A 12,855-nucleotide genomic window follows, 5' to 3' on the forward strand; every position below is an offset into this window, starting at 1 on the left:
AAAAGGTGGGGAATTAATCTCCCTCACATTTCTGAGAAGTTGTCAAACTAGATCTGGAAAAAGTTCACTGTAACTCAACTTCAGATCCTTCTGCTGCTGACTGCAGTTTCCTAGAGAGTCGTTAGCGGGACTGAAGTTTTTTCTGGAGATTTCCGGATGTCTGTGTGCAGAGAACTGGGCATCATTGAGATGTCCCTAGAGAGATATACCCACTTACTAAGAAAAGCTTGTAGACAGACTGGTGGTGAAGACATGACTTACATCCTGTCTTTAACAATGCAAAACAATGGAAGTGTCAGGTGTCAGTGAGCTGTGGAAACAGATTTGTTGAGCGGAGGGAGGTTTAGTCAAACAATGTTAATGAATATGTGACTTGTGCATCTCACGTATGAAGTAAATTGTAGTTTGAACACAGGCAAGCCTGCAAGTACACATGAATACACACAAATACTTATACACACAGGCTTCCTTTTAAGGGTCAGTGTTTATGTCAGTGTGCTGGGACTACAGGGCTTTGGTATGTCTCTGGACCACAGCCTGAGACACACAAGGACAGGCCTGCCACAGGATGTGATGAGGGTGTGGTGCTTGAGTTTTCTCATTCTCCCACAGACCCTGGGACACATACAGGACATCCAACACACACAGTTGTAAAGAAACCAGTTGAACTTGATTGGGTTACTTCACACACTGACTAAAGAAAGTGTTCCAAAAATGCCGCAGAGATAGTGAAAACACATGCACTCTTGTCAATGCCTTCTCCACAGATTCATTCATTCACAAACACAACAACAACAACACACAACACACCGAGAGTCCTTTCCCACCTCAGCGCTCCCCTACGCAGAGGTTAATGAACTTGTTTTGAATTCCTTCACCTTTTGCAGGAACTACATTCCAAGCCTTGAAAATAGCGGCTAAAACAAAGAGAGGAAGTGATGTGAGAGCACTTCCTCTCAACTCCCCTCTGAATTTATCTCAATCCTGCAGACTTGCTCTCCCGCGCCTCCCGCTCGGCCCCACCCAGACGAACGCTGTGAAAAACGGGCAGATTTGCTGCTCCAACCTTTCCTCCATGCACATTAATTCAGTTAACCCTGCCATTTACCATCAAGCAAAGCAGCATCTTCCACTTGTCCCCCGTCTTTGATCCTCCTTGTCATTCTTTCAGCCTAAAGCAGCCTGGTTGTGATTAGCCGCCCTGTTTGGCCCAAACTTAAATTTCTTCCCGACCCCCTGACGTAAATGTAGATGTATTGGTAGAGAGAAGTGGAGGATACATCTGTAACATGTGTCAGGGTGTATTTTGTGCTTGATTCAATGCAAACCTGCTGTGACCTTCGACCTCTGATTCATATGGCATTCTGCTGCAGGGACTGTGGTGGGCAATGGCAGTAAGCAAAATGTCTTTGGCAGAGCTGGAGGAGGGTGTCTCACATTGGATTTGCTGTTCACAAAGTCTGTACTTTTCCCCTCGACTGTTTATTTTGTCACGATTCATTTGAATGTGACAAATGTTCATCATGCAAACTACTTTTTTTTAGTAAAAATATGCCAACCCTGGCTGTTCCCATAATGGAAAATTTCAGAATTTCTTCCATCCTAGCCACTGTACAGGTACAGTTGTTGACTGTAAAATATATTTGCCACAGTTTGAATGACATGATTGTTTTCGGTGTTGGTTATATAAGCATACGGCTCTAATCTACAGTTCAAGTAGGTAAAAATCTTTTAGCAAGGCTATAGCATGTGGCTTTTAATGTTGATGTAATGGTTCTGTAGGCAACATTAGAAGGGGAATAGGGGGTGGGAGACAGGAAGCGTCATTTAGTTACTGGCTCAATCTTCCAGAAGCAGATCTTCCGGGCAACGGGTGCTTCCCTGTGTTAACGCTACAATAATATATGAGTCACAACACAGGCTGATAGATTAGGAGATGAACAATAGGGAAAGGCGGACTGAGACGGGGATAAAAGCCGTACAAAAACCACGCTGTGCGGCAGGAGTGGAATTAGAAATCTATTATATGTAAGAGCAGGTATGCAAAGAGGGTGGTCTGTTTGGGCAGTAACTTTGCCTGGTGATCTGTAGCTGTTCTACTAACAGTGAAAAGGTGAAAAATAGATACCTTCTGTTGTGATTTCTGCAATGGGAAACGTTTGCACGTGGGATTCTGAGTGTTGCATGTAGCACATGAGCCTCATAGAGAGTAAAAGAGAGACGACACTGTCACTACAGGAGGTACATGGATATGCTGTTCAACCCTGCCACCATTGTATTTTTGAAAATAACTTAGAAAAAAAACAAAAACAAATTCAGTTCCTCCTTGACCACACTGGTTCAGGATTGGGTTGCATTCAAAGACACAAAACAAGCCTGACGACTGGGTTTCCTGCTCCGCGATTGCAGATATTCACGTCGCATATTCATGTTTCAGTCTCTCCACCGCTTAATCATTCTCTTGGTTCATTGGCACCATCTGTACCATTTCCCAGCATGTAATGTACACACCGAAAAACACATCTCCCAAGAAGCAAAACATAATGAAGTGCTGACATCCCATATAGGGAAAACCCCCAGCGATTTTATCATGCCTGCACATGAGAACACACAAACTAATAAGAGTTCAGATTTCCCTCCCAGAAACTATATGAGTATATGTTGTGCTTTGTTAGTGGTGGTAAGATTTAAAGGCCATTAATGTGGGAGGGTGATGACCCACAGACCGACTCCTCCTCCTGCTCCTGCCCAAAGGTGCCCGACGAGGTTACCCTTTTTAATAAGTCTCTGCAGGCTCATCTGTCTTCCCATAGAGCCTGTCAGTCTGTGCTCAGGGATATATCAGACTGAAAAATGAGCCAGGCCTCACATGAAAAGGCGGCATCAGAGGCTACTGGGTGTTACGGGGCCTTACGGGATTTTGAAAGTCGCCATCACAGAGCTGCTGCTCAGCTGTCGGCTAACTCTGTTTCCGTTGTTTTCCACTCCAACTAAACCACGACCTTGTCCACACTAATGTATCAAACAATCAGTTTCTATCGCATTCCATCCTAGCCAGTGATTACCCTTAGCCTCATTTTCCATGTAAGCATGTTGATGGATCTAATAACAATGTTATGATTGTCTCCTACAAAAATTACATTTATATACTACTGATTTTTACTGCCAATCATGCTCTGGAAGGAAATGTAATTACTGCTTGGATTATGATCACTGGCAACGTATTTTAGGACACATTACATTTTTGTACCACACACAAATCGTATGTAGGCGGTTGAGATGGATGGAGGACATACACAACCAGGACCTTGAAACCAGAGACACTCCTTTAATTAGATTTGGGCAACAGAAAGTCTTTGGATGTGGTTGGGGAAAGACCGGGAAAGACTCACTTTACCATGAGTATCAAACTCAACTCACAGTTTGCCAACTCCAATTAACCTTAAAAAAGGAAGAAGACTAAGACATGTAAGTGTTCAAATGTGGAGACAAACGTATCTGTGAGGAAAAAGTTTTCATATGTATGCAGAAGTTTTGATTTTATCTTTATTCGTGTGGACATGGTGGCTGTTAATTAGTGCAGTGAGCGGGATGAGTTTAAACAGGAGCACAAACATCCAGACACACACTCATACATATGGTGTGTGTGACCACTGATCACCAATGTCACTAGCAGCTCTTATCAGCGTCTTGGTCCATTGGCTGTCTGCACCGAGTCACTTTCACAGTTCAATCAGCGCTCTGTGAAAGAGTAAAGGAAGGAGAGGAAGTGGAAAGGGTTCCCATAGTTGGGAGGTATAAAGGTTGCAGATGGCTTTAGCAACCCCACGCTCTCAATCTTCTTCAGGAAAGTAAAAGCAATTAACTCTTATCTCGTAGCCGAGCCTTTGGTACTGTCTATTGAATCCCTCAATGTCACTTCACAGCTTTTAGTGGGAGAGTGATGCACTGTGTGTGCGCTGAGAGTACTTATCTGTTTGAGACAGTTCTTCCACCTGAGCAGACAGCAGGAAAAGCCTCTTTGCTTTTCATACTTGATATAAAATTTTATTTTTTGAAACCCAATAGTAGTTCTAAAAAATTATTAAAATTAACTATACAGAATTAATGACTTATTGGTGCCACCTTCTGATGAGGCATAATTTATAATCGGCTGTAATAATGGATTTATTAATGATTAATACATCATTTACTAATGCTAAATAGATCAGTTAAAAGCCATTAAAAACAACTTTTGGGTTACCAGATTGTAGAAAAGCATGGCACTTTGTCCTTTCAGCTCTTTAATTCATTAGGGTGGACCAATCCAATGGACGGTCAAACAGTCAAAAAGTTTTTTTTTTTTTTTTTTTAGTACTGTGGTATTGCTACTTTTATTTAAATCTGCATTTACGGATTTAACAAGCTGTTAAGAGTACATTGATATAATGTTGCAGTATAAAGTTGTTATGCTGAACGTTTTAGTAACACAGAGCAACAATAGCATTCAGTTGATGCTGTGTTTTTGGACACTTCCTTTTAGCTCTGTTTTGGTCTCCACCAACTGCTGAGAAAAAAATCTGCTAAATGGTCCACTATGTTCGCCAGCTAGTCCCTAAATTTGTCTGGCTGCCATTCAGTCCTAGGCAGTTAGTTTACAGTGGGTTTATTGGAATTTTTTGGCCGAGAAGATCTGCTGTAAAACCGCAAGCAAAAAAAACAAAACAATTTGCTCAAAGATGCTAAAGCTCCTCAAAACTGAGGGGAACTGCGAAGTCTGGTGATAATACCTGTCACTGTGAGCTAAACTGTGTACATTATGCATAGCCATTTTCATTTATTCTTAATATTAAAATATTGATTAAAGTAGCTTTAAGTAAGGGACCTTAATATTTCTTCCACCACTGCGATACTCAAAGAGAAATGTCTCTTTTACCACATGCATATTTATGGTTCTTGTGTTCACTTACAAGTAGTCAAACTATGGTCTATTCTGTCAGAACCTAGTAAAGAAAAGCCAGTGGTTCAGGTGGGTGTAAAACTAGCCCTGTGTTTGTTTGTTTCTCACCCCCACCTGCTGTTTCTTCCACCTTTCATTTGTTTTGGGTTTCCTCATTTCATCCTTCACTCCTCTGTCTGTGGCAGCTTGTTCCCAAGCCCCTCTCACAGCAGGGATTCCCAGATGGTAGCTAGATAGTTCATTGGTTGCACCACTTCTGATGCAGTTGTAGTTCAGCTTTTAATACAGAGCTCACACTCGAAGTAGTTACTCGAAACAGTATAATCACACTCTGAAATCCTGGTTCGATTGAATTGTAAGTTAGAATGTGCTTTGTGTACTTTTTTTTCACCTCAAGTTGCTCCAAGACACCTGTTTGAAGAATCTGTGACCCCAGTTCAGTGTGTATTTGTTTAGGTTTTAGACCAGAAGGTGAACACAGGTGTGTTTGCCTGTTCCTGTCCGTTCACTGTTTCTACTCTTGAAAAACAGCCTTTTTTTCCCCTCAGCTGTCACTTTCAAACACTCAGCAGTCTTCGTTTGGTTTGTAAAGTCTGGTCATGTTACCGTACAGCTCCTCGCAGACTAGAGTAATTGAAAGAAATCAAACACATTTATTTTTTATCTTTGCCATGTAACTATTAAACTAGCTTTAATCATGTTTCATATGCTTGCGGTGCCTTTCCTCAGTTTTTTTTTCATAGTGGTACAAGCCAAGTGATTTTAAGTCAAATGTGTCATGTTTTCAGGCATTTTAAAAATAATGAGTAATACCTCTGTTCAGCTTCAGTGCTTTTGTAAATGTACTGGATTGATTAGCTCACCGACTTAAGGCTCAATTTGGAGTTTGGCCCCTCAACCTGGGAATGGAAGTGTGATTCATTTTCTTTCACTAACACAACATCATTTACCAAAAGTGTTGTATTCAGAAAATGGGTCTGTTTGTAACAATAATTTACAGTTATACTGGATTCTAATGTCTCTTAAGTCAATCAAACCCTTTTGCCTCCTAGTTATTTCTTCTTTCAGTCTCACTTCTACATCTCGTTGATTTTCTCTTTACTCATACCATGCACAGATTACAGATATGTGGGTGAGTGTGTTTTAATACCGTGCAATAAAAGTTTTCTGGCTTTGGCCCAGGTTGAACCTTAAAGCTCCCTCATAAGGTTTTACGATTGTAAGCCAAGCATGTCAGTCCTTTTCGTCAGCTTCTTAGCTCCCTGCAGGTTCCTTGGCTCAACTTCATGCTTGTTCTGGTTTAATCAGTGGAGTCGAAGGTGTTTGCCAATCTGACAGGTCCACAGTGGGTATTATGTTGGTTTTCACATAAACCAAGGTTAATATTGTAAAAGGGCTATAAAGACAACAGACATTTCGATTTTTAAATTGTTATAAACTGAGAAAACAATAAATGAGACTTAGTTTCCGCAGGAGCAGTTTTGGGTCTATTTCTGCCTGAATTTTACATACCTCTATTTGATAACTTCTTGTGTAAGCATCACTGAACCACAATTTCCTTGCCTTAATTTGAAGAAATTACTGCCATAATAACCAGGATTGATTTTGAAAGATACAAAAGTTGTAATACATGCCCTTGTTTCCTCACAGCAGGACCAACACAACAGATACTGCTAGACTTTTAATGACACCAGGGAAAGAGATCACATTACTCAGCTTTTGGCATCACTACACTGTCATTTGTATTAGGATTGATTTGAAGATTGTATTGATTACTTTTAATACTCTTTCATGGCCAGGCTCCAGAGTTTCTTTCCTCTCATCAACAACCTACTGTATGTGCAGCCTGAGGTCCTCAGACAGGAACCTGCTGGCTGTGTTAAGGTTTAAGACTAGTGGGTGTTGTACCTTTGCTGTCAGGGCTCCCCGGCTCTGGAATGACCTACATGAGCAGGTAAGGCCAAATCATTATTGTGCTTTAATTCACTTCGCAAAATTCATTTTCAATGATTAGCTTACCAGTAATTTGTCATATATGATTGATATTGCTTTATCTTTATGTTTGTTTTACTGGTTTATTATTCTTTGGGCTTTTATAGATATAGATGTGAATACTCTGTGATCCAAATGTTGGTAAAAGCAAAAATCCCCACCCCCCCCAAAATTCAAAACAAATCACTGAAACCCTCTGTCGTTCCTACACAGAGAAGTCTTCTAATACAAAGCCGTGGTACAACAATTAAATCTGCGTTATTAATGCTTTGCGATGCTGTAAAAGTTGTATTTAGGGGGTATAGACTCACATTTTCAATCATGATCAGCTGAAAAATACAAAAATGTTTATGTTTCATCTGTAAGACAGAGTCCTCAGTCATGTCAATATACAGTAACTGTAATTTATATGGTCAAAAATTTGCCAAGTGCACCTTTAGATTTAAATACTGATCATACGCTTGAAGCTAATAGAAGCTAAACTTAAATTGAAGTACATGTGGGTAACAGTACGCAGTAGAAACGAAAACAAATGTCCCCGCTGTGGCTCATGATTTTGTCACAGGCCCCACATATACATGTTTTCAGGATATAAAGAATTAATCTGGAGGAAAGAGCTGTGAATAACAATATACTGAGGTAACAACTTTTGTTGGCTGTACCATTCAAGTCAGACCTTTGCACTGGGCCCTGCCCGCTCTCGACCACCCTCTTTCTTGGTCTGGGAGGTCTGTTGCCGGGAACGTTCACCACCTGAGAGAGGAAGACTGAGACAGATGTTGGATATGAAATCACTTCCTGCTCAGGGTCTGAATATAGTCATGATGGGGTACAGAGGGGATGTTTACATAGTGGCCTACAGGGGCTCCTGACACAATAGGGACAGCTCAGAACATGTTTGTTCGATGACGGCAAGCATTGTACCGTAGATATGTATTCTCTCTCTCTCAGCCTTCAACTATAGCTCGAGTTAGCCCTTTGTTGCTCTTTATTGTACTGTTGCATGATGGGATATCTGTGTTCCTAATTTGCCGGGGAACATTCAGCTTTCTGCAGGGTGCCGCAGGAAACCACTCGGGGACGAGCATTGCTTTTGTCATCATGTCACATCTGGGGCTGGAACAAATAAGTGCAACAGTTTATCATCTCTCTTCAGACACTCGTAACTTGACATTTATTTGGCAGTCATTAGAAAACCCAACTCACTCCTGCAGGGAGTAGACAATGGTCTTGACTCATACATTTGAACAGGCTGTTCTTGAATTACTTTCCAGGCTTGTAGAGTAAAACAGACCTGAGAGCAGGTGTTCCAGGTTATCTGTATCAAATGGACTCTTCCTTCCTCTCTGAGCCGTCTCTTGACCTGTTTGATGGGCTCATTCACTTTCCTGGGCCAAAGTCCATAAGATTCTCTGCTATCCACTCTGTCTGTGATAGAACAAAAATTAGGATAAAAAACAAAAACACATGCGTAGACATACACACGATTGGTTTGAATTCTCTCGATGATGAAGGATTTTGCCAGTGTTCCGGGTGATTTGGACCATATTTTAGATGAGTTAACGGGCTCTGCCATGTGGTGAGCAAAACAACACCCCCCTGTGACCTCCATCCCTTTCAGATGAGAATCAAGAAATGTGTATTAACCCTTTAAAGAATAAATCTACTATATTCAGTCACCCTGACTGCATTAATTTACTTTTTTGGCCACTGGGGGGTAGTGCAGCATTCTGTGAGAACAAAAATTTTCTTCCACAGTAATGTCTCCAGGTTGCTAAGGAGTAGTGCGTGAGGTACTTCCATCTGACTGCCAGACTGCTGGGTGGTCACATAGGTGCGCAGCTGCTTTTCCAGATCCCCGTGGAGGTCTGAAGGTGCTCCAAAAAGCAGAAAATCCTGCAACAGCACACACACTTTTGCAAAATTTGGCTGTACAACCTCAGTGTTACACTGCTTCACTAGTCGATCACATGTGGGCGTTCAGTCCCCGGCCAGTCTGCATTAGTCTCACATCTCCGTCCCTTCAAAATTCCCCTGGACGTCGGCCTTAGAGGAAACACTGTGCAGATTGGCCATCTTGCAGTCATACTTTGAATTGTAGACCACATGGTGGGCTACAATTCTGGCATCACATATTAGGGAACTTTTGTAGGACCTGTGGAAGACCTCTTCCACAAAGCGGTGATGCGAGCTCATTGGGACCTGGCCGGTACAAGCCAGTGGTTCAGGCCGGTGCTCCAGGACTCTGGGACCAGAGCCCGCAGGTAACGAGGCACCTCTAGCCTGTAGAGGGAGCTGGGGCCCACATGTTCTGTCTCATACAAGTCTCAGCAGAAGCCCAGCAGCTTGGTGGTGTGCTCCTTATCCTGCAGCGCCACCATCAGGCGGAGCTCATTGATCTGGAGAAAAGCCCAGATAGATTTGGGCTCTGCTAGAGACACTGTGCCGTCCTGGTAAAGTCATCAGCCAGTGTAATGACCCTGTCCACCAAGGTGCCCAAAGGTGGCTGCTCGCCAAGTTTAGCCTGCAAGCAGGAGGTTGACACTGTTTGGTTAAATATATGGTAAACTTGGAATAAATAAGAATAATTGATGCAGAAAATATTTGAACAGTCTGCATGCATGTCATTGAAGGCTACAGACATTTATTTTGTCTGTATAGCAGGTGAATAAAAGACTGTGAAAAAGACAATTTCTTGGCACAATAATCTGCACATTTTAAGTGACTGATTTATAAGTGCCTTATGTGTGTGTGTCTGATCCACAATGAACATTCAAATAAGAGTTTCTGGAATCCATTCTACAGTACAATGAGATAATGTATATAACTGATTCATTTCTGGGAAAAAAGGCCTGGTGGAAACTTTGCAGCATCCCTTTAAATTCACCCGTAGAGGCTCCATGAGTGGGTTTGTCAAATAAACTCATCATTTCTTTTCTTTTTTTTTCTACGTGAACTTTGCAGAGAATCATTTCACGGAAGGTGAAAGAAAAAAGACCCAAGAACATTTTTAGAGGAATCTCCATCACCTGCATCCAGTGTGTCCGGTACTGATTGATCTGATTGATCCTCAATATCATTGATTGTCCTTATCTCAAAAAACTCAAAAGTGGTAAATACAGGCCCTGATGTGAATTTTGTCATGTTGCCCATCTGACGCCTTTCAGTAAAGGAGGATCTTCTTGTCTGGACCTTTTATAAGGTTTTCTCCAGTTTCACCTGTTTATAATTGTAATTAATTTAAAAGGCTTTTCCTTGCCTGCCTGGAACACAAATTGAAATATCAACAAATACAGAGTTTTACTTGATTTATAATAAAATGACATTAAAATGGAACAGCAGGTCTCCTTAATATTAATCCACAACAACATATGTATCTTATTCATCTTATCCACTCAGTGACATTAGTGCTGACAGACAACACTGCTGTATTTTCTCTGACTCATACCAACAAGTATAAAACAACCTATTATTCTTTTATTTTCTATTTCTTTTAACGTGACATTTGTCTTTATTGAAAATGTTATAAAACCTTTAATTTCTTTTCTTTTATTGTTATTGTAAGGTGCTCACTGTGAATAGGAGACTTAGTGGATTGGTGCACACTGACACTGAGAAATCTGTGAATGTAGATTTTTATTTGTTGAAACTGGTGCATGAAACTCTAAAGTAAAAGTAAAGCTATAATATTGGAGAAAAGGGAGCTCTAAAAAGTTCATTGGTAATGTAAAAATGAACTGGGTGATGCAGGTGAGTAAAGCAAACATACATTAGCGCAACATCCCTAACCAGAACTTATCGACTAACTATTTGGGGTCATGACTATAATTTGAATGCTAAAGTAACTTTCATATGAACACTGTTGAAACAGAACACACAGTTTTTATTGTTCTTCATACACATGTGGGAAATTCATGAGCGTAACAGAAACAGAATTTCAGTTTGAGTTGTATTTTTTTTTTTTTTTTGGAATTTTATTCATTTTTGCTGGTGAATAATTTTTTTATGTGTTTTTTGAGAGGGGGGGGGGTGTTTAGAGTGCCCAATTGCTGCATAGTTTCAGAAATGTGGGAGGAAACCGGAGCACCCGGAGTAAACCCACGCCACCACAGTAGACAACACTCACACTCATGAAGGCTCAGGACCGGGAATCGAACCTTCACCTCTTGGTTGTGAGGTCACACTTGTTGAGCACTGAGGTGGCCCTGAGAGCTCGAGTCCTGCCCCAGATCTAGGTTACCTCCTGCACACAGACCAGTGGAGCAAGAGGTTATCTGGATGCGAGGCAGGACTGAAGCTCTTTATTATTTTCATCTTGAAGGAAAAAACTAAAATCCAAGACGTGTCTTTCCCTTCAAGACGAATATTAATTGTCATCTAAATGACAGCAAACCTATTTTATACATCCGATGATGTTGGAGACGGCTTTTCTCATAGAAGAGAAGAATCTGGAGATGGCGTTATGCTTTTTTGGTGATGTCAGGTGATGTTTGATAGCGGAGACAATGCGTTTTTCAAGCACTGGCTCCGCTAAACACATGGATACCAGCACCATATCTGCACAGCCCCACTCCTTACGCAGGTCCTTGAAAACAGCCCTGTGGAGGTTTTTAAAAGCTTCTGGGGTAATTACAAAATCGGTACCCTTGAATTCGGCCCATATTTTTTCGACCAGATGTTGTTTGACGTCCTCTAGTTTTCCAAGGGTTTCCACTTCTGACTTGTTTAATATCCGCGTGAAGAGCTTCTCCACCAGTATCCTGACAGACATTTTGTTTATTTCTTCCCCTGCCGTTGCGTTCTGCACAGGTTCAGCATAGCTCTCCTCGCAAACTGAGGCAGACACTGCACCCGTTGCCGCAAGTGCTGTCTCCTCTGGGAGCGTTGGTATTGCCAGTGACTCAGCGTCCATTAAAGCGCGTGCCACCTTGCCACTGTGCCTGGCAGCCTCAGACTTCACCCACCAGCCGGTCATGGCCAGGAAACACGTAACTTTGTTCCGTATGTCAGCATACATGTCAGCATGTGACTCAGGAACAGACACTGTCCTGCAACTTTCCCCCCTCCTCAGTGGTATTGGAATAAAGTCGTCTGTGATGTGAATGTATAGGAGATCACTGAGTTCTTTTGCTAATACCAGAACTTCAGCAGGTGAATCGTTTTTGAATCTCCGAAACACACAAATTTCATTTCCGTCTTGTTGTTTTTCGGCATTTTCTGTCAGAAGCAGAGAGTCAACACTCGCCATTAATGACTGGATTGACTCTCTGCATTCAATTTTGTGCTGGTGGAATTTAGTCTTTACTTGTGCCACTATTCGATAAATGGAGGCGCTGGCAAAGCTCTTTGCAAAAAAGCTCTCAATCTTGGTCCTCACTTCTTTCAGGGACGTTTTGTGCTTCTGTTGGGACTTGGGGCTTGGACCTGCAGATTCTGTCTCTTTCAGACTCCTACTCTTGTCAGTACTTGACTGAGCAATGTCATCTGCAATCATTTTGATCTCCAGGGAAGATTCGGATTGCAGCAGCTCAAACTCAGAGTCTGACACTTGATCCAAAAGAGGCTCTACGATATCACTCACCTCTTTGCTAATTACTTCCTGGACATCTTTACTTTTATTGCTCGCCGCACTGCCGTCTGATGAGACCTCCTCTGAGGTTTCTGGTTTTACAGATCTGACTGGTGACTGGTCAGTGTCTGTGGACTCCATGTCCTCTTGCTGGAGTTGGTCATCCTTGTCCTGTGTCTCTACGGCGGTGGTCTGGCGTCTCCTCTGTCTTCGTGGAGTTTTGCACAGCATTTTCATCTTTGCCATGAATGCCTTTAGTACTTTGCAGGCATGATTAATCATCTCATTGAGCTTGCTGGGGGGAGTGAGTCGGTTCAGCACCGGTTCTGCAGAGCCCTCACTGGAAGAGAGGGCA

At 41.9% G+C, this 12,855-nt stretch overlaps 1 pseudogene; it reads right to left on the reverse strand.

The window, feature by feature from the left end:
- Positions 1 to 8,626: 8,626 nt before the first annotated feature.
- LOC120806711 lies at positions 8,627 to 12,737 on the reverse strand (annotated as a pseudogene).
- Between the last annotated feature and the right edge of the window lie 118 nt (positions 12,738 to 12,855).

The sequence above is a fragment of the Xiphias gladius genome, chromosome 20 (genome assembly GCF_016859285.1).
Source record: "Xiphias gladius isolate SHS-SW01 ecotype Sanya breed wild chromosome 20, ASM1685928v1, whole genome shotgun sequence".
NCBI classification, from domain to species: Eukaryota; Metazoa; Chordata; class Actinopteri; order Istiophoriformes; family Xiphiidae; genus Xiphias; species Xiphias gladius.